The sequence below is a fragment of the Lissotriton helveticus genome, chromosome 6 (genome assembly GCF_964261635.1).
Source record: "Lissotriton helveticus chromosome 6, aLisHel1.1, whole genome shotgun sequence".
In the NCBI taxonomy this organism is placed as follows: Eukaryota; Metazoa; Chordata; class Amphibia; order Caudata; family Salamandridae; genus Lissotriton; species Lissotriton helveticus.
In genome coordinates this window covers 1,130,518,695-1,130,544,364 of record NC_136067.1, presented here as the reverse complement: position 1 = coordinate 1,130,544,364, position 25,670 = coordinate 1,130,518,695, and the positions used below count along the sequence as shown (strand labels likewise).

General features: G+C 45.6%; 20 non-coding genes across 20 annotated transcripts; 11 read left to right on the top strand and 9 right to left on the bottom strand.

The window, feature by feature from the left end:
• Positions 1 to 2,743: 2,743 nt before the first annotated feature.
• On the top strand, positions 2,744 to 2,850 carry LOC144765156 (U6 spliceosomal RNA). Its single transcript, XR_013597166.1, has one exon. It is a non-coding gene; the product is annotated as a U6 spliceosomal RNA (small nuclear RNA).
• Positions 2,851 to 4,657: 1,807 nt separating this feature from the next.
• LOC144765298 (U6 spliceosomal RNA) lies at positions 4,658 to 4,764 on the top strand. Its single transcript, XR_013597301.1, has one exon. It is a non-coding gene; the product is annotated as a U6 spliceosomal RNA (small nuclear RNA).
• Positions 4,765 to 7,658: 2,894 nt separating this feature from the next.
• On the top strand, positions 7,659 to 7,765 carry LOC144765134 (U6 spliceosomal RNA). The gene has a single exon (XR_013597147.1). It is a non-coding gene; the product is annotated as a U6 spliceosomal RNA (small nuclear RNA).
• A 1,010-nt stretch (positions 7,766 to 8,775) lies between these two features.
• Positions 8,776 to 8,848, bottom strand: TRNAC-ACA (transfer RNA cysteine (anticodon ACA)). The gene has a single exon. It is a non-coding gene; the product is annotated as a tRNA-Cys (tRNA).
• A 714-nt stretch (positions 8,849 to 9,562) lies between these two features.
• LOC144765376 (U6 spliceosomal RNA) lies at positions 9,563 to 9,669 on the top strand. The gene has a single exon (XR_013597375.1). It is a non-coding gene; the product is annotated as a U6 spliceosomal RNA (small nuclear RNA).
• A 1,009-nt stretch (positions 9,670 to 10,678) lies between these two features.
• TRNAC-ACA (transfer RNA cysteine (anticodon ACA)) lies at positions 10,679 to 10,751 on the bottom strand. The gene has a single exon. It is a non-coding gene; the product is annotated as a tRNA-Cys (tRNA).
• A 708-nt stretch (positions 10,752 to 11,459) lies between these two features.
• LOC144765285 (U6 spliceosomal RNA) lies at positions 11,460 to 11,566 on the top strand. The gene has a single exon (XR_013597288.1). It is a non-coding gene; the product is annotated as a U6 spliceosomal RNA (small nuclear RNA).
• Positions 11,567 to 12,587: 1,021 nt separating this feature from the next.
• On the bottom strand, positions 12,588 to 12,660 carry TRNAR-ACG (transfer RNA arginine (anticodon ACG)). Its single transcript has one exon. It is a non-coding gene; the product is annotated as a tRNA-Arg (tRNA).
• A 716-nt stretch (positions 12,661 to 13,376) lies between these two features.
• LOC144765287 (U6 spliceosomal RNA) lies at positions 13,377 to 13,483 on the top strand. The gene has a single exon (XR_013597290.1). It is a non-coding gene; the product is annotated as a U6 spliceosomal RNA (small nuclear RNA).
• Positions 13,484 to 14,492: 1,009 nt separating this feature from the next.
• On the bottom strand, positions 14,493 to 14,565 carry TRNAC-ACA (transfer RNA cysteine (anticodon ACA)). Its single transcript has one exon. It is a non-coding gene; the product is annotated as a tRNA-Cys (tRNA).
• A 714-nt stretch (positions 14,566 to 15,279) lies between these two features.
• LOC144765269 (U6 spliceosomal RNA) lies at positions 15,280 to 15,386 on the top strand. The gene has a single exon (XR_013597272.1). It is a non-coding gene; the product is annotated as a U6 spliceosomal RNA (small nuclear RNA).
• A 1,021-nt stretch (positions 15,387 to 16,407) lies between these two features.
• On the bottom strand, positions 16,408 to 16,480 carry TRNAR-ACG (transfer RNA arginine (anticodon ACG)). Its single transcript has one exon. It is a non-coding gene; the product is annotated as a tRNA-Arg (tRNA).
• Positions 16,481 to 17,196: 716 nt separating this feature from the next.
• Positions 17,197 to 17,303, top strand: LOC144765286 (U6 spliceosomal RNA). Its single transcript, XR_013597289.1, has one exon. It is a non-coding gene; the product is annotated as a U6 spliceosomal RNA (small nuclear RNA).
• Positions 17,304 to 18,312: 1,009 nt separating this feature from the next.
• Positions 18,313 to 18,385, bottom strand: TRNAR-ACG (transfer RNA arginine (anticodon ACG)). Its single transcript has one exon. It is a non-coding gene; the product is annotated as a tRNA-Arg (tRNA).
• A 714-nt stretch (positions 18,386 to 19,099) lies between these two features.
• LOC144765012 (U6 spliceosomal RNA) lies at positions 19,100 to 19,206 on the top strand. The gene has a single exon (XR_013597030.1). It is a non-coding gene; the product is annotated as a U6 spliceosomal RNA (small nuclear RNA).
• A 1,009-nt stretch (positions 19,207 to 20,215) lies between these two features.
• TRNAR-ACG (transfer RNA arginine (anticodon ACG)) lies at positions 20,216 to 20,288 on the bottom strand. Its single transcript has one exon. It is a non-coding gene; the product is annotated as a tRNA-Arg (tRNA).
• A 1,668-nt stretch (positions 20,289 to 21,956) lies between these two features.
• Positions 21,957 to 22,063, top strand: LOC144765076 (U6 spliceosomal RNA). Its single transcript, XR_013597091.1, has one exon. It is a non-coding gene; the product is annotated as a U6 spliceosomal RNA (small nuclear RNA).
• Positions 22,064 to 23,072: 1,009 nt separating this feature from the next.
• Positions 23,073 to 23,145, bottom strand: TRNAR-ACG (transfer RNA arginine (anticodon ACG)). The gene has a single exon. It is a non-coding gene; the product is annotated as a tRNA-Arg (tRNA).
• A 708-nt stretch (positions 23,146 to 23,853) lies between these two features.
• Positions 23,854 to 23,960, top strand: LOC144765187 (U6 spliceosomal RNA). Its single transcript, XR_013597195.1, has one exon. It is a non-coding gene; the product is annotated as a U6 spliceosomal RNA (small nuclear RNA).
• A 1,021-nt stretch (positions 23,961 to 24,981) lies between these two features.
• TRNAH-AUG (transfer RNA histidin (anticodon AUG)) lies at positions 24,982 to 25,054 on the bottom strand. Its single transcript has one exon. It is a non-coding gene; the product is annotated as a tRNA-His (tRNA).
• Positions 25,055 to 25,670: the final 616 nt, after the last annotated feature.

Sequence of the window (25,670 nt, the reverse complement as noted above, 5' to 3'; positions counted from 1 at the left end):
CTATGTCCAGCTGCATTTAGCAAGGAAGCCTGCAGGACTTCTGGGACTTTTCTTTCTCTTTTTCAGCCTCCCTGTCATTATTCTTCACCACCCCTAAATCTATACTGCTACCAGTGATGAGTTGCTTTGTGGGAAGCAGGCGAAGAGAAGGGCAGGGCCTATGCAAATGATGGCCTCAGGGATGTCTGGGAGTCCCTTTCAGCAGTACTGTTAAAATCTGCCTTGCAACCAGATTGGTCGGGTAAGCTGAAAAACACCATGCCAGATTGGGCACAGGTCTCTAGGCGCTTGGAAGACATATTGGGTCTACATCCCTCAGTTTCTGAGCTCCAAGAAATGTTCACCCTCCACCCTAATAGAGAGGTCTTGGCCGATCTTGGCCGAGAGGGGCCGAGAGGGGAAAAAGGTAGCAGGGCAAGATGCTCATGGTTCTGCTTTAATAATGGACCAACTTCCTCTCTCTCTTTAGCTGTGCTTCTGCCTGGCTACTGGGGCTACCAGTTGTAAGCCTGCAGCCCACAAGGAGCTGGTTTGTCCCTCTCACACATGTAAATGGGTAAGCATTCAATTGCACACACCTGCCTGCGTCCACAGACCCTTGCACACACACTTTTGTCAACAAGCTTTTTTTGTAGTTAAGAGAATCAGGGACCCATGTTGAAATACAAAAGCAGCACACCATGTGACGGCCATCACATAGAGTCCAGCAGCAAATGGGAAACGTTTAACTAGCCGTGGTCCTATTACTGGATCATCTTGTTCCTAGCCGGGAGAACACAGAGAGTCCGACTCCCCCCTTTCTACTCAGAGCCCACCGAAGTCATCTGCGGCGTACCTCAAGGCTCCTCACTCAGTCCCACCCTCTTCAACGTCTACATGAGTCCCCTCGCCTCCATCGCACGTCAACACAACCTCAACATCATCTCCTACGCCGACGACACCCAGCTAATCCTTTCCCTCACCAAAGACCCCAACACCGCCAAAAACAACCTTCACGAAGGTATGAAAGAAGTAGCCGAATGGATGAAACAGAGCCGCTTAAAACTCAACTCAGACAAAACGGAGGTGCTCATCCTTGGGTCCTCCCCCTCAGCTTGGGACGACTCCTGGTGGCCTTCCACTTTGGGATCAGCGCCCACACCCACGGACCATGCACGTAACCTTGGCTTCATTCTAGACTCCTCTCTCTCAATGTCCAGACAAGTCAACGCCGTATCGTCCTCCTGCTTCAACGTCCTTCGCATTCTCAAAAAGATCTTCCGCTGGATCCCCCTCGAAACAAGAAAGACTGTCACCCATGCACTGGTCACGAGTCGACTGGACTATGGCAACACTCTCTACGCCGGGATTACAACAAAATTGCAGAAAAAGCTCCAGCGCATCCAAAACGCATCAGTGAGACTCATATTAGACATCCCGCGCCAAGAGCACATCACCGGTCACTTAAAAAACCTCCACTGGCTTCCCGTCAACAAAAGAATTACTTTCCGCCTTCTTACCCACGCACACAAGGCCCTTTATAATCTAGGACCCGAATGCCTCAATACCCGACTGTCCTTTTACTATCCTACCCGCCAACTAAGATCATCCAATCAAGCCCTCGCCGCAGTCCCGCGCATCCGAAAAACCACCATGGGTGGCAGATCCTTCTCCTTCCTGGCTGCCAAGACCTGGAACTCACTCCCCACCCACCTCCGCCTTACTCAGAATCACATCTCCTTCAGAAAAGAACTGAAAACTTGGCTATTCGATAAACAGTGAACCCCTCCCTCTAGCGCCTTGAGACCCTCTGGGTGAGTAGTGCGCTTTATAAATGCCTGAACTTGAACTTGAACTTACTGCAGCTCTACCGTGGAACATCTGCTGGATGAGTCCTCCTGGATAATATTGAACCTACAACAAGTCTGAGGTAAATAGGAGTTCCACAGGAATATAATGAAACAGGGACCTACAACTCTTCCGAGCCAGATAGGAGTCAAACCTACAATCTTCTGATCCGTGGTCAGATGCGTTATCCATTGCGCCACTGGCCCTATGTAGACATACCCATCCTTTTGTCCTTAAGAGGGCTAGAAAGTGTGTGTGTGTGTGAAGGCACAAGGAAACCCATCTGACCTCCTGAAAGTCTGTTCTGTGAGGGTTTCCTAAGTTGTACAAAGGACTTTAGGAGAAGGAAGGACCTAAAATCTAGGCGAAATGGTCCTAGATCCAAGGAAATCTTTTAGATCAGGCTCAGTTTCTTAAATAGTCTGCATTAACATAATCAGTTCCCGGTCTTTGTGGGGCTGAGCTTGTGAACTCCTTAGTAATTAGGCGGATACAACAAAAAGGGGTTTAATATTACAATACAGGTTAAAATTCAGACACCTTGTCGTAGGCTCACCTTGTCCGGGGACCCAGGCATGCTGCCTTTCCACTCCTTGAGCACTTCACCTAACCTACTGTGCAGCTGTTTCACCTTTAATATCACTGTTCCACAGGCAGCGTGATGTCACAATGCTCCTTGTCTGTAGCCCAAACCATGAGCCTTTGCAACCCTGACATAATCTACATACTTACGGTGTGTGAAGTCTTGGACCACAAATGCAGAGAAGAATAATAGATTGCTACTCTTCAGACATTTTTGCCCATTGGTTCAGATTTGAATGCTTACTGGCCATCTGAGCATCTCTGCCAGGCCACCCTATGTCTAGAGACTGTAGATTTAGAGAGTTTATAAACATTGTCAGTTCGTCAATAAAGTGTGCTCGCTTCGGCAGCACATATACTAAAATTGGAACGATACAGAGAAGATTAGCATGGCCCCTGCGCAAGGATGACATGCAAATTCGTGAAGCGCTCCATATTTTAAACAGTTTTTAGGAGAGAAATCTTTTTTGTTTTCAGGACTAATTAAAATAATAAAGCAGGTTCCAGTCCTGTGTCATGTAATATGTATTTTTCAATTAGTCTCTCCTCAACATTTTTTATGTATTTGCCTTGCAGTAAAAAAGGTGCGCTCTATGTCCAGCTGCATTTAGCAAGGAAGCCTGCAGGACTTCTGGGACTTTTCTTTCTCTTTTTCAGCCTCCCTGTCATTATTCTTCACCATCCCTAAATCTATACTGCTACCAGTGATGAGTTGCTTTGTGGGAAGCAGGACAAAGAGAAGGGCAGGGCCTATGCAAATGATGGCCTCAGGGATGTCTGGGAGTCCCTTTCAGCAGTACTGTTAAAATCTGCCTTGCAACCAGATTGGTCGGTTAAGCTGAAAAACACCATGCCAGATTGGGCACCAGGTCTCTAGGCGCTTGGAAGACATATTGGGTCTACATCCCTCAGTTTCTGAGGTCCAAGAAATGTTCACCCTCCACCCTAATAGAGAGGTCTTGGCCGATTGTGGCTGATCGTGGCTGAGAGGGGAAAAAGGTAGCAGGGCAAGATGCTCATGGTTCTGCTTTAATAATGGACCAACTTCCTCTCTCTCCTTAGCTGTGCTTCTGCCTGGCTACTGGGGCTACCAGTTGTAAGCCTGCAGCCCACAAGGAGCTGGTTTGTCCCTCTCACACATGTAAATGGGTAAGCATTCAATTGCACACACCTGCCTGCGTCCACAGACCCTTGCACACACACTTTTGTCAACAAGCTTTTTTTGTAGTTAAGAGAATCAGGGACCCATGTTGAAATACAAAAGCAGCACACCACGTGACGGCCATCACATAGAGTCCAGCAGCAAATGGGAAACGTTTAACTAGCCGTGGTCCTATTACTGCAGCTCTACCGTGGAACATCTGCTGGATGAGTCCTCCTGGAGAATATTGAACCTACAACAAGTCTGAGGTAAATAAGAATTCCACAGGAATATAATGAAACAGGGACCTACAACTCTTACGAGCCAGATAGGAGTCGAACCTACAATCTTCTGATCCATGGTCAGACGCGTTATCCATTGCACCACTGGCCCTATGTAGACATACCCATCCTTTTGTCCTTAAGAGGGCTAGAAAGTGTGTGTGTGTGTGTGTGAAGGCACAAGGAAACCCATCTGACCTCCTGAAAGTCTGTTCTGTGAGGGTTTCCTAAGTTGTACAAAGGACTTTAGGAGAAGGAAGGACCTAAAATCTAGGCGAAATGGTCCTAGATCCAAGGAAATCTTTTAGATCAGGCTCAGTTTCTTAAATAGTCTGCATTAACATAATCAGTTCCCGGTCTGTGTGGGGCTGAGCTTGTGAACTCCTTAGTAATTAGGCGGATACAACAAAAAGGGGTTTAATATTACAATACAGGTTAAAATTCAGACACCTTGTCGTAGGCTCACCTTGTCCGGGGACCCAGGCATGCTGCCTTTCCACTCTCAGAGCACTTCACCTAACCTACTGTGCAGCTGTTTCACCTTTAATATCACTGTTCCACAGGCAGCGTGATGTCACAATGCTCCTTGTCTGTAGCCCAAACCATGAGCCTTTGCAACCCTGACATAATGTACATACTTACGGTGTGTGAAGTCTTGGACCACAAATGCAGTGAAGAATAATAGATTGCTACTCTTCAGACATTTTTGCCCATTGGTTCAGATTTGAATGCTTACTGGCCATCTGAGCATCTCTGCCAGGCCACCCTATGTCTAGAGACTGTAGATTTAGAGAGTTTATAAACATTGTCAGTTCATCAATAAAGTGTGCTCGCTTCGGCAGCACATATACTATAATTGGAACGATACAGAGAAGATTAGCATGGCCCCTGCGCAATGATGACACGCAAATTCGTGAAGCGTTCCATATTTTAAACAGTTTTTAGGAGAGAAATCTTTTTTGTTTTCAAGACTAATTAAAATAATAAAGCAGGTTCCAGTCCTGTGTCATGTAATATGTATTTTTCAATTAGTCTCTCCTCAACATTTTTAATGTATTTGCCTTGCAGTAAAAAAGATGCGCTCTATGTCCAGCTGCATTTAGCAAGGAAGCCTGCAGGACTTCTGGGACTTTTCTTTCTCTTTTTCAGCCTCCCTGTCATTATTCTTCACCACCCCTAAATCTATACTGCTACCAGTGATGAGTTGCTTTGTGGGAAGCAGGACAAAGAGAAGGGCAGGGCCTATGCAAATGATGGCCTCAGGGATGTCTGGGAGTCCCTTTCAGCAGTACTGTTAAAATCTGCCTTGCAACCAGATTGGTCGGTTAAGCTGAAAAACACCATGCCAAATTGGGCACCAGGTCTCTAGGCGCTTGGAAGACATATTGGGTCTACATCCCTCAGTTTCTGAGCTCCAAGAAATGTTCACCCTCCACCCTAATAGAGAGGTCTTGGCCGATCGTGGCCGAGAGGGGCTGAGAGGGGAAAAAGGTAGCAGGGCAAGATGCTCATGGTTCTGCTTTAATAATGGACCAACTTCCTCTGTCTCCTTAGCTGTGCTTCTGCCTGGCTACTGGGGCTACCAGTTGTAAGCCTGCAGCCCACAAGGAGCTGGTTTGTCCCTCTCACACATGTAAATGGGTAAGCATTCAATTGCACACACCTGCCTGCGTCCACAGACCCTTGCACACACACTTTTGTCAACAAGCTTTTTTTGTAGTTAAGAGAATCAGGGACCCATGTTGAAATACAAAAGCAGCACACCATGTGACGGCCATCACATAGAGTCCAGCAGCAAATGGGAAACGTTTAACTAGCCGTGGTCCTATTACTGGATCATCTTGTTCCTAGCCGGGAGAACACAGAGAGTCCGACTCCCCCCTTTCTACTCAGAGCCCACCGAAGTCATCTGCGGCGTACCTCAAGGCTCCTCACTCAGTCCCACCCTCTTCAACGTCTACATGAGTCCCCTCGCCTCCATCGCACGTCAACACAACCTCAACATCATCTCCTACGCCGACGACACCCAGCTAATCCTTTCCCTCACCAAAGACCCCAACACCGCCAAAAACAACCTTCACGAAGGTATGAAAGAAGTAGCCGAATGGATGAAACAGAGCCGCTTAAAACTCAACTCAGACAAAATGGAGGTGCTCTTCCTTGGGTCCTCCCCCTCAGCTTGGGACGACTCCTGGTGGCCTTCCACTTTGGGATCAGCGCCCACACCCACGGACCATGCACGTAACCTTGGCTTCATTCTAGACTCCTCTCTCTCAATGTCCAGACAAGTCAACGCCGTATCGTCCTCCTGCTTCAACGTCCTTCGCATTCTCAAAAAGATCTTCCGCTGGATCCCCCTCGAAACAAGAAAGACTGTCACCCATGCACTGGTCACGAGTCGACTGGACTATGGCAACACTCTCTACGCCGGGATTACAACAAAATTGCAGAAAAAGCTCCAGCGCATCCAAAACGCATCAGTGAGACTCATATTAGACATCCCGCGCCAAGAGCACATCACCGGTCACTTAAAAAACCTCCACTGGCTTCCCGTCAACAAAAGAATTACTTTCCGCCTTCTTACCCACGCACACAAGGCCCTTTATAATCTAGGACCCGAATGCCTCAACACCCGACTGTCCTTTTACTATCCTACCCGCCAACTAAGATCATCCAATCAAGCCCTCGCCGCAGTCCCGCGCATCCGAAAAACCACCATGGGTGGCAGATCCTTCTCCTTCCTGGCTGCCAAGACCTGGAACTCACTCCCCACCCACCTCCGCCTTACTCAGAATCACATCTCCTTCAGAAAAGAACTGAAAACTTGGCTATTCGATAAACAGTGAACCCCTCCCTCTAGCGCCTTGAGACCCTCTGGGTGAGTAGTGCGCTTTATAAATGCCTGAACTTGAACTTGAACTTACTGCAGCTCTACCGTGGAACATCTGCTGGATGAGTCCTCCTGGATAATATTGAACCTACAACAAGTCTGAGGTAAATAAGAGTTCCACAGGAATATAATGAAACAGGGACCTACAACTCTTCCGAGCCAGATAGGAGTCAAACCTACAATCTTCTGATCCGTGGTCAGATGATTATCCATTGCGCCACTGGCCCTATGTAGACATACCCATCCTTTTGTCCTTAAGAGGGCTAGAAAGTGTGTGTGTGTGTGAAGGCACAAGGAAACCCATCTGACCTCCTGAAAGTCTGTTCTGTGAGGGTTTCCTAAGTTGTACAAAGGACTTTAGGAGAAGGAAGGACCTAAAATCTAGGCGAAATGGTCCTAGATCCAAGGAAATCTTTTAGATCAGGCTCAGTTTCTTAAATAGTCTGCATTAACATAATCAGTTCCCGGTCTTTGTGGGGCTGAGCTTGTGAACTCCTTAGTAATTAGGCGGATACAACAAAAAGGGGTTTAATATTACAATACAGGTTAAAATTCAGACACCTTGTCGTAGGCTCACCTTGTCCGGGGACCCAGGCATGCTGCCTTTCCACTCTCAGAGCACTTCACCTAACCTACTGTGCAGCTGTTTCACCTTTAATATCACTGTTCCACAGGCAGCGTGATGTCACAATGCTCCTTGTCTGTAGCCCAAACCATGAGCCTTTGCAACCCTGACATAATCTACATACTTACGGTGTGTGAAGTCTTGGACCACAAATGCAGAGAAGAATAATAGATTGCTACTCTTCAGACATTTTTGCCCATTGGTTCAGATTTGAATGCTTACTGGCCATCTGAGCATCTCTGCCAGGCCACCCTATGTCTAGAGACTGTAGATTTAGAGAGTTTATAAACATTGTCAGTTCATCAATAAAGTGTGCTCGCTTCGGCAGCACATATACTAAAATTGGAACGATACAGAGAAGATTAGCATGGCCCCTGCGCAAGGATGACATGCAAATTCGTGAAGCGTTCCATATTTTAAACAGTTTTTAGGAGAGAAATCTTTTTTGTTTTCAGGACTAATTAAAATAATAAAGCAGGTTCCAGTCCTGTGTCATGTAATATGTATTTTTCAATTAGTCTCTCCTCAACATTTTTAATGTATTTGCCTTGCAGTAAAAAAGGTGCGCTCTATGTCCAGCTGCATTTAGCAAGGAAGCCTGCAGGACTTCTGGGACTTTTCTTTCTCTTTTTCAGCCTCCCTGTCATTATTCTTCACCATCCCTAAATCTATACTGCTACCAGTGATGAGTTGCTTTGTGGGAAGCAGGACAAAGAGAAGGGCAGGGCCTATGCAAATGATGGCCTCAGGGATGTCTGGGAGTCCCTTTCAGCAGTACTGTTAAAATCTGCCTTGCAACCAGATTGGTCGGTTAAGCTGAAAAACACCATGCCAGATTGGGCACCAGGTCTCTAGGCGCTTGGAAGACATATTGGGTCTACATCCCTCAGTTTCTGAGGTCCAAGAAATGTTCACCCTCCACCCTAATAGAGAGGTCTTGGCCGATTGTGGCTGATCGTGGCTGAGAGGGGGAAAAAGGTAGCAGGGCAAGATGCTCATGGTTCTGCTTTAATAATGGACCAACTTCCTCTCTCTCCTTAGCTGTGCTTCTGCCTGGCTACTGGGGCTACCAGTTGTAAGCCTGCAGCCCACAAGGAGCTGGTTTGTCCCTCTCACACATGTAAATGGGTAAGCATTCAATTGCACACACCTGCCTGCGTCCACAGACCCTTGCACACACACTTTTGTCAACAAGCTTTTTTTGTAGTTAAGAGAATCAGGGACCCATGTTGAAATACAAAAGCAGCACACCACGTGACGGCCATCACATAGAGTCCAGCAGCAAATGGGAAACGTTTAACTAGCCGTGGTCCTATTACTGCAGCTCTACCGTGGAACATCTGCTGGATGAGTCCTCCTGGAGAATATTGAACCTACAACAAGTCTGAGGTAAATAGGAATATAATGAAACAGGGACCTACAACTCTTCCGAGCCAGATAGGAGTCGAACCTACAATCTTCTGATCTGTAGTCAGACACGTTATCCGTTGCGCCACTGGCCCTATGTAGACATACCCATCCTTTTGTCCTTAAGAGGGCTAGAAAGTGTGTGTGTGTGTGTGTGAAGGCACAAGGAAACCCATCTGACCTCCTGAAAGTCTGTTCTGTGAGGGTTTCCTAAGTTGTACAAAGGACTTTAGGAGAAGGAAGGACCTAAAATCTAGGCAAAATGGTCCTAGATCCAAGGAAATCTTTTAGATCAGGCTCAGTTTCTTAAATAGTCTGCATTAACATAATCAGTTCCCGGTCTGTGTGGGGCTGAGCTTGTGAACTCCTTAGTAATTAGGCGGATACAACAAAAAGGGGTTTAATATTACAATACAGGTTAAAATTCAGACACCTTGTCGTAGGCTCACCTTGTCCGGGGACCCAGGCATGCTGCCTTTCCACTCTCAGAGCACTTCACCTAACCTACTGTGCAGCTGTGTCACCTTTAATATCACTGTTCCACAGGCAGCGTGATGTCACAATGCTCCTTGTCTGTAGCCCAAACCATGAGCCTTTGCAACCCTGACATAATCTACATACTTACGGTGTGTGAAGTCTTGGACCACAAATGCAGTGAAGAATAATAGATTGCTACTCTTCAGACATGTTTGCCCATTGGGTCAGATTTGAATGCTTACTGGCCATCTGAGCATCTCTGCCAGGCCACCCTATGTCTAGAGACTGTAGATTTAGAGAGTTTATAAACATTGTCAGTTCATCAATAAAGTGTGCTCGCTTCGGCAGCACATATACTAAAATTGGAACGATACAGAGAAGATTAGCATGGCCCATGAGCAAAGATGACACGCAAGTTCGTGAAGCGTTCCATATTTTAAACAGTTTTTAGGAGAGAAATCTTTTTTGTTTTCAAGACTAATTAAAATAATAAAGCAGGTTCCAGTCCTGTGTCATGTAATATGTATTTTTCAATTAGTCTCTCCTCAACATTTTTAATGTATTTGCCTTGCAGTAAAAAATGTGCGCTCTATGTCCAGCTGCATTTAGCAAGGAAGCCTGCAGGACTTCTGGGACTTTTCTTTCTCTTTTTCAGCCTCCCTGTCATTATTCTTCACCACCCCTAAATCTATACTGCTACCAGTGATGAGTTGCTTTGTGGGAAGCAGGACAAAGAGAAGGGCAGGGCCTATGCAAATGATGGCCTCAGGGATGTCTGGGAGTCCCTTTCAGCAGTACTGTTAAAATCTGCCTTGCAACCAGATTGGTCGGTTAAGCTGAAAAACACCATGCCAAATTGGGCACCAGGTCTCTAGGCGCTTGGAAGACATATTGGGTCTACATCCCTCAGTTTCTGAGCTCCAAGAAATGTTCACCCTCCACCCTAATAGAGAGGTCTTGGCCGATCGTGGCCGAGAGGGGCTGAGAGGGGAAAAAGGTAGCAGGGCAAGATGCTCATGGTTCTGCTTTAATAATGGACCAACTTCCTCTGTCTCCTTAGCTGTGCTTCTGCCTGGCTACTGGGGCTACCAGTTGTAAGCCTGCAGCCCACAAGGAGCTGGTTTGTCCCTCTCACACATGTAAATGGGTAAGCATTCAATTGCACACACCTCCCTGCGTCCACAGACCCTTGCACACACACTTTTGTCAACAAGCTTTTTTTGTAGTTAAGAGAATCAGGGACCCATGTTGAAATACAAAAGCAGCACACCACGTGACGGCCATCACATAGAGTCCAGCAGCAAATGGGAAACGTTTAACTAGCCGTGGTCCTATTACTGCAGCTCTACCGTAGAACATCTGCTGGATGAGTCCTCCTGGAGAATATTGAACCTACAACAAGTCTGAGGTAAATAGGAATATAATGAAACAGGGACCTATAACTCTTCCAAGCCAGATAGGAGTCGAACCTACAATCTTCTGATCTGTAGTCAGACGCGTTATCCGTTGCGCCACTGGCCCTATGTAGACATACCCATCCTTTTGTCCTTAAGAGGGCTAGAAAGTGTGTGTGTATGTGTGTGAAGGCACAAGGAAACCCATCTGACCTCCTGAAAGTCTGTTCTGTGAGGGTTTCCTAAGTTGTACAAAGGACTTTAGGAGAAGGAAGGACCTAAAATCTAGGCGAAATGGTCCTAGATCCAAGGAAATCTTTTAGATCAGGCTCAGTTTCTTAAATAGTCTGCATTAACATAATCAGTTCCCGGTCTGTGTGGGGCTGAGCTTGTGAACTCCTTAGTAATTAGGCGGATACAACAAAAAGGGGTTTAATATTACAATACAGGTTAAAATTCAGACACCTTGTCGTAGGCTCACCGGGGACCCAGGCATGCTGCCTTTCCACTCTCAGAGCACTTCACCTAAACTACTGTGCAGCTGTTTCACCTTTAATATCACTGTTCCACAGGCAGCGTGATGTCACAATGCTCCTTGTCTGTAGCCCAAACCATGAGCCTTTGCAACCCTGACATAATCTACATACTTACGGTGTGTGAAGTCTTGGACCACAAATGCAGAGAAGAATAATAGATTGCTACTCTTCAGACATTTTTGCCCATTGGTTCAGATTTGAATGCTTACTGGCCATCTGAGCATCTCTGCCAGGCCACCCTATGTCTAGAGACTGTAGATTTAGAGAGTTTATAAACATTGTCAGTTCATCAATAAAGTGTGCTCGCTGCGGCAGCACATAAGCTAAAATTGGAACGATACAGAGAAGATTAGCATGGCCCCTGTGCAAGGATGACACGCAAATTCGTGAAGCGTTCCATATTTTAAACAGTTTTTAGAAGAGAAATCTTTTTTGTTTTCAAGACTAATTAAAATAATAAAGCAGGTTCCAGTCCTGTGTCATGTAATATGTATTTTTCAATTAGTCTCTCCTCAACATTTTTAATGTATTTGCCTTGCAGTAAAAAAGATGCACTCTATGTCCAGCTGCATTTAGCAAGGACGCCTGCAGGACTTCTGGGACTTTTCTTTCTCTTTTTCAGCCTCCCTGTCATTATTCTTCACCACCCCCAAAGTCTATACTGCTACCAGTGATGAGTTGCTTTGTGGGAAGCAGGACAAAGAGAAGGGCAGGGCCTATGCAAATGATGGCCTCAGGGATGTCTGGGAGTCCCTTTCAGCAGTACTGTTAAAATCTGCTTTGCAACCAGATTGGTCGGGTAAGCTGAAAAACACCATGCCAGATTGGGCACCAGGTCTCTAGGCGCTTAGAAGACATATTGGGTCTACATCCCTCAGTTTCTGAGGTCCAAGAAATGTTCACCCTCCACCCTAATAGAGAGGTCTTGGCCGATCGTGGCCAATCGTGGCTGAGAGGGGAAAAAGGTAGCAGGGCAAGATGCTCATGGTTCTGCTTTAATAATGGACCAACTTCCTCTCTCTCCTTAGCTGTGCTTCTGCCTGGCTACTGGGGCTACCAGTTGTAAGCCTGCAGCCCACAAGGAGCTGGTTTGTCCCTCTCACTCATGTAAATGGGTAAGCATTCAATTGCACACACCTCCCTGCGTCCACAGACCCTTGCACACACACTTTTGTCAACAAGCTTTTTTTGTAGTTAAGAGAATCAGAGACCCATGTTGAAATACAAAAGCAGCACACCACGTGACGGCCATCACATAGAGTCCGGCAGCAAATGGGAAACGTTTAACTAGCCGTGGTCCTATTACTGCAGCTCTACCGTAGAACATCTGCTGGATGAGTCCTCCTGGAGAATATTGAACCTACAACAAGTCTGAGGTAAATAGGAATTAAACAGGAATATAATGAAACAGGGACCTACAACTCTTCCGAGCCAGATAGGAGTCGAACCTACAATCTTCTGATCCGTAGTCAGACACGTTATCCGTTGCGCCACTGGCCCTATGTAGACATACCCATTCTTTTGTCCTTAAGAGGGCTAGAAAGTGTGTGTGTGTGTGTGTGTGAAGGCACAAGGAAACCCATCTGACCTCCTGAAAGTCTGTTCTGTGAGGGTTTCCTAAGTTGTACAAAGGACTTTAGGAGAAGGAAGGACCTAAAATCTAGGCAAAATGGTCCTAGATCCAAGGAAATCTTTTAGATCAGGCTCAGTTTCTTAAATAGTCTGCATTAACATAATCAGTTCCCGGTCTGTGTGGGGCTGAGCTTGTGAACTCCTTAGTAATTAGGCGGATACAACAAAAAGGGGTTTAATATTACAATACAGGTTAAAATTCAGACACCTTGTCGTAGGCTCACCTTGTCCGGGGACCCAGGCATGCTGCCTTTCCACTCTCAGAGCACTTCACCTAACCTACTGTGCAGCTGTGTCACCTTTAATATCACTGTTCCACAGGCAGCGTGATGTCACAATGCTCCTTGTCTGTAGCCCAAACCATGAGCCTTTGCAACCCTGACATAATCTACATACTTACGGTGTGTGAAGTCTTGGACCACAAATGCAGTGAAGAATAATAGATTGCTACTCTTCAGACATGTTTGCCCATTGGGTCAGATTTGAATGCTTACTGGCCATCTGAGCATCTCTGCCAGGCCACCCTATGTCTAGAGACTGTAGATTTAGAGAGTTTATAAACATTGTCAGTTCATCAATAAAGTGTGCTCGCTTCGGCAGCACATATACTAAAATTGGAACAATACAGAGAAGATTAGCATGGCCCCTGAGCAAGGATGACACGCAAATTCCTGAAGCGTTCCATATTTTAAACAGTTTTTAGGAGAGAAATCTTTTTTGTTTTCAGGACTAATTAAAATAATAAAGCAGGTTCCAGTCCTGTGTCATGTAATATGTATTTTTCAATTAGTCTCTCCTCAACATTTTTAATGTATTTGCCTTGCAGTAAAAAAGGTGCGCTCTATGTCCAGCTGCATTTAGCAAGGAAGCCTGCAGGACTTCTGGGACTTTTCTTTCTCTTTTTCAGCCTCCCTGTCATTATTCTTCACCACCCCTAAATCTATACTGCTACCAGTGATGAGTTGCTTTGTGGGAAGCAGGACAAAGAGAAGGGCAGGGCCTATGCAAATGATGGCCTCAGGGATGTCTGGGAGTCCCTTTCAGCAGTACTGTTAAAATCTGCCTTGCAACCAGATTGGTCGGTTAAGCTGAAAAACACCATGCCAGATTGGGCACCAGGTCTCTAGGCGCTTGTAAGACATATTGGGTCTACATCCCTCAGTTTCTGAGCTCCAAGAAATGTTCACCCTCCACCCTAATAGAGAGGTCTTGGCCGATCGTGGCCGAGAGGGGCTGAGAGGGGAAAAAGGTAGCAGGGCAAGATGCTCATGGTTCTGCTTTAATAATGGACCAACTTCCTCTCTCTCCTTAGCTGTGCTTCTGCCTGGCTACTGGGGCTACCAGTTGTAGGCCTGCAGCCCACAAGGAGCTGGTTTGTCCCTCTCACACATGTAAATGGGTAAGCATTCAATTGCACACACCTGCCTGCGTCCACAGACCCTTGCACACACACTTTTGTCAACAAGCTTTTTTTGTAGTTAAGAGAATCAGGGACCCATGTTGAAATACAAAAGCAGCACACCACGTGACGGCCATCACATAGAGTCCAGCAGCAAATGGGAAACGTTTAACTAGCCGTGGTCCTATTACTGCAGCTCTACCGTGGAACATCTGCTGGATGAGTCCTCCTGGAGAATATTGAACCTACAACAAGTCTGAGGTAAATAGGAATATAATGAAACAGGCACCTACAACTCTTCCGAGCCAGATAGGAGTCGAACCTACAATCTTCTGATCTGTAGTCAGACGCGTTATCCGTTGCGCCACTGGCCCTATGTAGACATGCCCATCCTTTTGTCCTTAAGAGGGCTAGAAAGTGTGTGTGTGTGTGTGTGAAGGCACAAGGAAACCCATCTGACCTCCTGAAAGTCTGTTCTGTGAGGGTTTCCTAAGTTGTACAAAGGACTTTAGGAGAAGGAAGGACCTAAAATCTAGGCGAAATGGTCCTAGATCCAAGGAAATCTTTTAGATCAGGCTCAGTTTCTTAAATAGTCTGCATTAACATAATCAGTTCCCGGTCTTTGTGGGGCTGAGCTTGTGAACTCCTTAGTAATTAGGCGGATACAACAAAAAGGGGTTTAATATTACAATACAGGTTAAAATTCAGACACCTTGTCGTAGGCTCACCTTGTCCGGGGACCCAGGCATGCTGCCTTTCCACTCTCAGAGCACTTCACCTAACCTACTGTGCTGCTGTTTCACCTTTAATATCACTGTTCCACAGGCAGCGTGATGTCACAATGCTCCTTGTCTGTAGCCCAAACCATGAGCCTTTGCAACCCTGACATAATCTACATACTTACGGTGTGTGAAGTCTTGGACCACAAATGCAGAGAAGAATAATAGATTGCTACTCTTCAGACATTTTTGGCCATTGGTTCAGATTTGAATGCTTACTGGCCATCTGAGCATCTTTGCCAGGCCACCCTATGTCTAGAGACTGTAGATTTAGAGAGTTTATAAACATTGTCAGTTCATCAATAAAGTGTGCTCGCTTTGGCAGCACATATACTAAAATTGGAACGATACAGAGAAGATTAGCATAGCCCCTGTGCAAGGATGACACGCAAATTCGTGAAGCGTTCCATATTTTAAACAGTTTTTAGAAGAGAAATCTTTTTTGTTTTCAAGACTAATTAAAATAATAAAGCAGGTTCCAGTCCTGTGTCATGTAATATGTATTTTTCAATTAGTCTCTCCTCAACATTTTTAATGTATTTGCCTTGCAGTAAAAAAGATGCACTCTATGTCCAGCTGCATTTAGCAAGGACGCCTGCAGGACTTCTGGGACTTTTCTTTCTCTTTTTCAGCCTCCCTGTCATTATTCTTCACCACCCCCAAAGTCTATACTGCTACCAGTGATGAGTTGCTTTGTGGGAAGCAGGACAAAGAGAAGGGCAGGGCCTATGCAAATGATGGCCTCAGGGATGTCTGGGAGTCCCTTTCAGCAGTACTGTTAAAATCTGCTTTGCAACCAGATTGGTCGGGTAAGCTGAAAAATACCATACCAGATTGGGCACCAGGTCTCTAGGCGCTTAGAAGACATATTGGGTCTACATCCCTCAGTTTCTGAGGTCCAAGAAATGTTCACCCTCCACCCTAATAGAGAGGTCTTGGCCGATCGTGGCCAATCGTGGCTGAGAGGGGAAAAAGGTAGCAGGGCAAGATGCTCATGGTTCTGCTTTAATAATGGACCAACTTCCTCTCTCTCCTTAGCTGTGCTTCTGCCTGGCTACTGGGGCTACCAGTTGTAAGCCTGCAGCCCACAAGGAGCTGGTTTGTCCCTCTCACTCATGTAAATGGGTAAGCATTCAATTGCACACACCTCCCTGCGTCCACAGACCCTTGCACACACACTTTTGTCAACAAGCTTTTTTTGTAGTTAAGAGAATCAGAGACCCATGTTGAAATACAAAAGCAGCACACCACGTGACGGCCATCACATAGAGTCCAGCAGCAAATGGGAAACGTTTAACTAGCCGTGGTCCTATTACTGCAGCTCTACCGTAGAACATCTGCTGGATGAGTCCTCCTGGAGAATATTGAACCTACAACAAGTCTGAGGTAAATAGGAATTAAACAGGAATATAATGAAACAGGGACCTACAACTCTTCCGAGCCAGATAGGAGTCGAACCTACAATCTTCTGATCCGTAGTCAGACACGTTATCCGTTGCGCCACAGGCCCTATGTAGACATACCCATCCTTTTGTCCTTAAGAGGGCTAGAAAGTGTGTGTGTGTGAGTGTGTGAAGGCACAAGGAAACCCATCTGACCTCCTGAAAGTCTGTTCTGTGAGGGTTTCCTAAGTTGTACAAAGGACTTTAGGAGAAGGAAGGACCTAAAATCTAGGCAAAATGGTCCTAGATCCAAGGAAATCTTTTAGATCAGGCTCAGTTTCTTAAATAGTCTGCATTAACATAATCAGTTCCCGGTCTGTGTGGGGCTGAGCTTGTGAACTCCTTAGTAATTAGGCGGATACAACAAAAAGGGGTTTAATATTACAATACAGGTTAAAATTCAGACACCTTGTCGTAGGCTCACCTTGTCCGGGGACCCAGGCATGCTGCCTTTCCACTCTCAGAGCACTTCACCTAACCTACTGTGCAGCTGTGTCACCTTTAATATCACTGTTCCACAGGCAGCGTGATGTCACAATGCTCCTTGTCTGTAGCCCAAACCATGAGCCTTTGCAACCCTGACATAATCTACATACTTACGGTGTGTGAAGTCTTGGACCACAAATGCAGTGAAGAATAATAGATTGCTACTCTTCAGACATGTTTGCCCATTGGGTCAGATTTGAATGCTTACTGGCCATCTGAGCATCTCTGCCAGGCCACCCTATGTCTAGAGACTGTAGATTTAGAGAGTTTATAAACATTGTCAGTTCATCAATAAAGTGTGCTCGCTTCGGCAGCACATATACTAAAATTGGAACAATACAGAGAAGATTAGCATGGCCCCTGAGCAAGGATGACACGCAAATTCCTGAAGCGTTCCATATTTTAAACAGTTTTTAGGAGAGAAATCTTTTTTGTTTTCAGGACTAATTAAAATAATAAAGCAGGTTCCAGTCCTGTGTCATGTAATATGTATTTTTCAATTAGTCTCTCCTCAACATTTTTAATGTATTTGCCTTGCAGTAAAAAAGGTGCGCTCTATGTCCAGCTGCATTTAGCAAGGAAGCCTGCAGGACTTCTGGGACTTTTCTTTCTCTTTTTCAGCCTCCCTGTCATTATTCTTCACCACCCCTAAATCTATACTGCTACCAGTGATGAGTTGCTTTGTGGGAAGCAGGACAAAGAGAAGGGCAGGGCCTATGCAAATGATGGCCTCAGGGATGTCTGGGAGTCCCTTTCAGCAGTACTGTTAAAATCTGCCTTGCAACCAGATTGGTCGGTTAAGCTGAAAAACACCATGCCAGATTGGGCACCAGGTCTCTAGGCGCTTGTAAGACATATTGGGTCTACATCCCTCAGTTTCTGAGCTCCAAGAAATGTTCACCCTCCACCCTAATAGAGAGGTCTTGGCCGATCGTGGCCGAGAGGGGCCGAGAGGGGAAAAAGGTAGCAGGGCAAGATGCTCATGGTTCTGCTTTAATAATGGACCAACTTCCTCTCTCTCCTTAGCTGTGCTTCTGCCTGGCTACTGGGGCTACCAGTTGTAGGCCTGCAGCCCACAAGGAGCTGGTTTGCCCCTCTCACACATGTAAATGGGTAAGCATTCAATTGCACACACCTGCCTGCGTCCACAGACCCTTGCACACACACTTTTGTCAACAAGCTTTTTTTGTAGTTAAGAGAATCAGGGACCCATGTTGAAATACAAAAGCAGCACACCACGTGACGGCCATCACATAGAGTCCAGCAGCAAATGGGAAACGTTTAACTAGCCGTGGTCCTATTACTGCAGCTCTACCGTGGAACATCTGCTGGATGAGTCCTCCTGGAGAATATTGAACCTACAACAAGTCTGAGGTAAATAGGAATATAATGAAACAGGCACCTACAACTCTTCCGAGCCAGATAGGAGTCGAACCTACAATCTTCTGATCCGTAGTCAGACGCGTTATCCGTTGCGCCACTGGCCTTATGTAGACATGCCCATCCTTTTGTCCTTAAGAGGGCTAGAAAGTGTGTGTGTGTGTGTGTGAAGGCACAAGGAAACCCATCTGACCTCCTGAAAGTCTGTTCTGTGAGGGTTTCCTAAGTTGTACAAAGGACTTTAGGAGAAGGAAGGACCTAAAATCTAGGCGAAATGGTCCTAGATCCAAGGAAATCTTTTAGATCAGGCTCAGTTTCTTAAATAGTCTGCATTAACATAATCAGTTCCCGGTCTTTGTGGGGCTGAGCTTGTGAACTCCTTAGTAATTAGGCGGATACAACAAAAAGGGGTTTAATATTACAATACAGGTTAAAATTCAGACACCTTGTCGTAGGCTCACCTTGTCCGGGGACCCAGGCATGCTGCCTTTCCACTCTCAGAGCACTTCACCTAACCTACTGTGCTGCTGTTTCACCTTTAATATCACTGTTCCACAGGCAGCGTGATGTCACAATGCTCCTTGTCTGTAGCCCAAACCATGAGCCTTTGCAACCCTGACATAATCTACATACTTACGGTGTGTGAAGTCTTGGACCACAAATGCAGAGAAGAATAATAGATTGCTACTCTTCAGACATTTTTGCCCATTGGTTCAGATTTGAATGCTTACTGGCCATCTGAGCATCTTTGCCAGGCCACCCTATGTCTAGAGACTGTAGATTTAGAGAGTTTATAAACATTGTCAGTTCATCAATAAAGTGTGCTCGCTTTGGCAGCACATATGCTAAAATTGGAACGATACAGAGAAGATTAGCATGGCCCCTGCGCAAGGATGACACGCAAATTCGTGAAGCGTTCCATATTTTAAACAGTTTTTAGGAGAGAAATCTTTTTTGTTTTCAGGACTAATTAAAATAATAAAGCAGGTTCCAGTCCTGTGTCATGTAATATGTATTTTTCAATTAGTCTCTCCTCAACATTTTTAATGTATTTGCCTTGCAGTAAAAAAGGTGCACTCTATGTCCAGCTGCATTTAGCAAGGAAGCCTGCAGGACTTCTGGGACTTTTCTTTCTCTTTTTCAGCCTCCCTGTCATTATTCTTCACCACCCCTAAATCTATACTGCTACCAGTGATGAGTTGCTTTGTGGGAAGCAGGACAAAGAGAAGGGCAGGGCCTATGCAAATGATGGCCTCAGGGATGTCTGGGAGTCCCTTTCAGCAGTACTGTTAAAATCTGCCTTGCAACCAGATTGGTCGGTTAAGCTGAAAAACACCATGCCAGATTGGGCACCAGGTCTCTAGGCGCTTGGAAGACATATTGGGTCTACATCCCTCAGTTTCTGAGCTCCAAGAAATGTTCACCCTCCACCCTAATAGAGAGGTCTTGGCCGATCGTGGCCGAGAGGGGCTGAGAGGGGAAAAAGGTAGCAGGGCAAGATGCTCATGGTTCTGCTTTAATAATGGACCAACTTCCTCTCTCTCCTTAGCTGTGCTTCTGCCTGGCTACTGGGGCTACCAGTTGTAAGCCTGCAGCCCACAAGGAGCTGGTTTGTTCTTCTCACACATGTAAATGGGTAAGCATTCAATTGCTCACACCTCCCTGCGTCTACAGACCCTTGCACACACACTTTTGTCAACAAGCTTTTTTTGTAGTTAAGAGAATCAGGGACCCATGTTGAAATACAAAAGCAGCACACCACGTGACGGCCATCACATAGAGTCCAGCAGCAAATGGGAAACGTTTAACTAGCCGTGGTCCTATTACTGCAGCTCTACCGTAGAACATCTGCTGGATGAGTCCTCCTGGAGAATATTGAACCTACAACAAGTCTGAGGTAAATAGGAATATAATGAAACAGGGACCTACAACTCTTCCAAGCCAGATAGGAGTCGAACCTACAATCTTCTGATCCGTAGTCAGACGCGTTATCCGTTGCGCCACTGGCCCTATGTAGACATGCCCATCCTTTTGTCCTTAAGAGGGCTAGAAAGTGTGTGTGTGTGTGTGTGAAGGCACAAGGAAACCCATCTGACCTCCTGAAAGTCTGTTCTGTGAGGGTTTCCTAAGTTGTACAAAGGACTTTAGGAGAAGGAAGGACCTAAAATCTAGGCGAAATGGTCCTAGATCCAAGGAAATCTTTTAGATCAGGCTCAGTTTCTTAAATAGTCTGCATTAACATAATCAGTTCCCGGTCTTTGTGGGGCTGAGCTTGTGAACTCCTTAGTAATTAGGCGGATACAACAAAAAGGGGTTTAATATTACAATACAGGTTAAAATTCAGACACCTTGTCGTAGGCTCACCTTGTCCGGGGACCCAGGCATGCTGCCTTTCCACTCTCAGCTGTGAAACAGTAAAGGTATTGGATCCTACATCTGACCAACCCGGATCTCAACAATAGGAAAAACAGAACAGGGTGGCTGGACAGGATTATTCGTGAAACAATTCACCAGACACACAGTCAATCTGTACCGTGTGACCACTGGATTTAATTTTCCAAACAAGTTTATTTTTCTTTTTTACATTTATCAGCAATTTTTTGAAACACAAGCACAAACAAAACCACTGTCAATTCAAAAGGTTCATATATACAGTATCTACAAATGCACACATTTACAAATTTACAACAAAGAATCAAACAAAAGATTGGTTAGACACACCAAAAGACAATCACAAATGTATAATAATTCAAATAAATTGCAATTATATACAGTGCAGAGATTAATCCATAAGCGAACAAACGGGAACCAGTCCTAGAGATTGAAAAAACCAAGTGACAGGCGGGGTTGAGATCAAAAACAAGCCTGCCTGTCAACGAAAGCCTGTGGTGTAATGTTAAATAGGGTTGCAAGGCTAGGATACAGAGTGGTGGTATGATTTACATCCTAGCGGCACCCTTTGTTGTAGCCACAGGGTGGTATTGTCGACGCGTTTCGAACCTAAGTATTCAAGGTTCTCTTCAGGACAGGGACTGGGAAACAGATTCTGCACGCGGGCACAAAGGTTGCCGTGGCGTAGGTATGTCGTGTTCACACCTGCAATAGGCGCAGAGCAGGACTTAAGGCGTGGTGTCAGGCTTCAGAAGCTTGCAGGTATCAGGGCGGCTCACATTATTTTGCGCGTGTAGGTCTGGCTATGCAGACCACAGGGAGGGAAGCGGCCGGTCACTGGCCTCAGTTCAGGCCGGCAGTTAAAGTTGGCCCGTTTTCTGAATGAAATAATCAAGCCACAGAAGGTCCGTGTTGCTCACTCTCTCCCAGAAACAAGCTGTCTGTCTGTAGTCCTTTCCACTCTCAGAGCACTTCACCTAACCTACTGTGCTGCTGTTTCACCTTTAATATCACTGTTCCACAGGCAGCGTGATGTCACAATGCTCCTTGTCTGTAGCCCAAACCATGAGCCTTTGCAACCCTGACATAATCTACATACTTACGGTGTGTGAAGTCTTGGACCACAAATGCAGAGAAGAATAATAGATTGCTACTCTTCAGACATTTTTGCCCATTGGTTCAGATTTGAATGCTTACTGGCCATCTGAGCATCTCTGCCAGGCCACCCCATGTCTAGAGACTGTAGATTTAGAGAGTTTATAAACATTGTCAGTTCATCAATAAAGTGTGCTCGCTTTGGCAGCACATATACTAAAATTGGAACGATACAGAGAAGATTAGCATGGCCCCTGCGCAAGGATGACACGCAAATTCGTGAAGCATTCCATATTTTAAACAGTTTTTAGGAGAGAAATCTTTTTTGTTTTCAGGACTAATTAAAATAATAAAGCAGGTTCCAGTCCTGTGTCATGTAATATGTATTTTTCAATTAGTCTCTCCTCAACATTTTTAATGTATTTGCCTTGCAGTAAAAAAGGTGCGCTCTATGTCCAGCTGCATTTAGCAAGGAAGCCTGCAGGACTTCTGGGACTTTTCTTTCTCTTTTTCAGCCTCCCTGTCATTATTCTTCACCACCCCTAAATCTATACTGCTACCAGTGATGAGTTGCTTTGTGGGAAGCAGGACAAAGAGAAGGGCAGGGCCTATGCAAAAGATGGCCTCAGGGATGTCTGGGAGTCCCTTTCAGCAGTACTGTTAAAATCTGCCTTGCAACCAGATTGGTCGGTTAAGCTGAAAAACACCATGCCAGATTGGGCACCAGGTCTCTAGGCGCTTGGAAGACATATTGGGTCTACATCCCTCAGTTTCTGAGCTCCAAGAAATGTTCACCCTCCACCCTAATAGAGAGGTCTTGGCCGATCGTGGCCGAGAGGGGCTGAGAGGGGAAAAAGGTAGCAGGGCAAGATGCTCATGGTTCTGCTTTAATAATGGACCAACTTCCTCTCTCTTCTTAGCTGTGCTTCTGCCTGGCTACTGGGGCTACCAGTTGTAAGCCTGCAGCCCACAAGGAGCTGGTTTGTCCCTCTCACACATGTAAATGGGTAAGCATTCAATTGCACACACCTCCCTGCGTCCACAGACCCTTGCACACACACTTTTGTCAACAAGCTTTTTTTGTAGTTAAGAGAATCAGGGACCCATGTTGAAATACAAAAGCAGCACACCACGTGACGGCCATCACATAGAGTCCAGCAGCAAATGGGAAACGTTTAACTAGCCGTGGTCCTATTACTGCAGCTCTACCGTAGAACATCTGCTGGATGAGTCCTCCTGGAGAATATTGAACCTACAACAAGTCTGAGGTAAATAGGAATATAATGAAACAGGGACCTACAACTCTTCCGAGCCAGATAGGAGTCAAACCTACAATCTTCTGATCCGTAGTCAGACGCGTTATCCGTTGCGCCACTGGCCCTATGTAGACATACCCATCCTTTTGTCCTTAAGAGGGCTAGAAAGTGTGTGTGTATGTGTGTGAAGGCACAAGGAAACCCATCTGACCTCCTGAAAGTCTGTTCTGTGAGGGTTTCCTAAGTTGTACAAAGGACTTTAGGAGAAGGAAGGACCTAAAATCTAGGCGAAATGGTCCTAGATCCAAGGAAATGTTTTAGATCAGGCTCAGTTTCTTAAATAGTCTGCATTAACATAATCAGTTCCCGGTCTGTGTGGGGCTGAGCTTGTGAACTCCTTAGTAATTAGGCGGATACAACAAAAAGGGGTTTAATATTACAATACAGGTTAAAATTCAGACACCTTGTCGTAGGCTCACCGGGGACCCAGGCATGCTGCCTTTCCACTCTCAGAGCACTTCACCTAAACTACTGTGCAGCTGTTTCACCTTTAATATCACTGTTCCACAGGCAGCGTGATGTCACAATGCTCCTTGTCTGTAGCCCAAACCATGAGCCTTTGCAACCCTGACATAATCTACATACTTACGGTGTGTGAAGTCTTGGACCACAAATGCAGAGAAGAATAATAGATTGCTACTCTTCAGACATTTTTGCCCATTGGTTCAGATTTGAATGCTTACTGGCCATCTGAGCATCTCTGCCAGGCCACCCTATGTCTAGAGACTGTAGATTTAGAGAGTTTATAAACATTGTCAGTTCATCAATAAAGTGTGCTCGCTTCGGCAGCACATATATTAAAATTGGAACGATACAGAGAAGATTAGCATGGCCCCTGTGCAAGGATGACACGCAAATTCGTGAAGCGTTCCATATTTTAAACAGTTTTTAGAAGAGAAATCTTTTTTGTTTTCAAGACTAATTAAAATAACAAAGCAGGTTCCAGTCCTGTGTCATGTAATATGTATTTTTCAATTAGTCTCTCCTCAACATTTTTAATGTATTTGCCTTGCAGTAAAAAAGATGCACTCTATGTCCAGCTGCATTTAGCAAGGACGCCTGCAGGACTTCTGGGACTTTTCTTTCTCTTTTTCAGCCTCCCTGTCATTATTCTTCACCACCCCCAAAGTCTATACTGCTACCAGTGATGAGTTGCTTTGTGGGAAGCAGGACAAAGAGAAGGGCAGGGCCTATGCAAATGATGGCCTCAGGGATGTCTGGGAGTCCCTTTCAGCAGTACTGTTAAAATCTGCTTTGCAACCAGATTGGTCGGGTAAGCTGAAAAACACCATGCCAGATTGGGCACCAAGTCTCTAGGCGCTTAGAAGACATATTGGGTCTACATCCCTCAGTTTCTGAGGTCCAAGAAATGTTCACCCTCCACCCTAATAGAGAGGTCTTGGCCGATCGTGGCCAATCGTGGCTGAGAGGGGAAAAAGGTAGCAGGGCAAGATGCTCATGGTTCTGCTTTAATAATGGACCAACTTCCTCTCTCTCCTTAGCTGTGCTTCTGCCTGGCTACTGGGGCTACCAGTTGTAAGCCTGCAGCCCACAAGGAGCTGGTTTGTCCCTCTCACTCATGTAAATGGGTAAGCATTCAATTGCACACACCTCCCTGCGTCCACAGACCCTTGCACACACACTTTTGTCAACAAGCTTTTTTTGTAGTTAAGAGAATCAGAGACCCATGTTGAAATACAAAAGCAGCACACCACGTGACGGCCATCACATAGAGTCCAGCAGCAAATGGGAAACGTTTAACTAGCCGTGGTCCTATTACTGCAGCTCTACCGTAGAACATCTGCTGGATGAGTCCTCCTGGAGAATATTGAACCTACAACAAGTCTGAGGTAAATAAGAATTCCACAGGAATATAATGAAACAGGGACCTACAACTCTTACGAGCCAGATAGGAGTCGAACCTACAATCTTCTGATCCATGGTCAGACGCGTTATCCATTGCGCCACTGGCCCTATGTAGACATACCCATCCTTTTGTCCTTAAGAGGGCTAGAAAGTGTGTGTGTGTGTGTGTGAAGGCACAAGGAAACCCATCTGACCTGCTGAAAGTCTGTTCTGTGAGGGTTTCCTAAGTTGTACAAAGGACTTTAGGAGAAGGAAGGACCTAAAATCTAGGCGAAATGGTCCTAGATCCAAGGAAATCTTTTAGATCAGGCTCAGTTTCTTAAATAGTCTGCATTAACATAATCAGTTCCCGGTCTGTGTGGGGCTGAGCTTGTGAACTCCTTAGTAATTAGGCGGATACAACAAAAAGGGGTTTAATATTACAATACAGGTTAAAATTCAGACACCTTGTCGTAGGCTCACCATGTCCGGGGACCCAGGCATGCTGCCTTTCCACTCTCAGAGCACTTCACCTAACCTACTGTGCAGCTGTTTCACCTTTAATATCACTGTTCCACAGGCAGCGTGATGTCACAATGCTCCTTGTCTGTAGCCCAAACCATGAGCCTTTGCAACCCTGACATAATCTACATACTTACGGTGTGTGAAGTCTTGGACCACAAATGCAGAGAAGAATAATAGATTGCTACTCTTCAGACATTTTTGCCCATTGGTTCAGATTTGA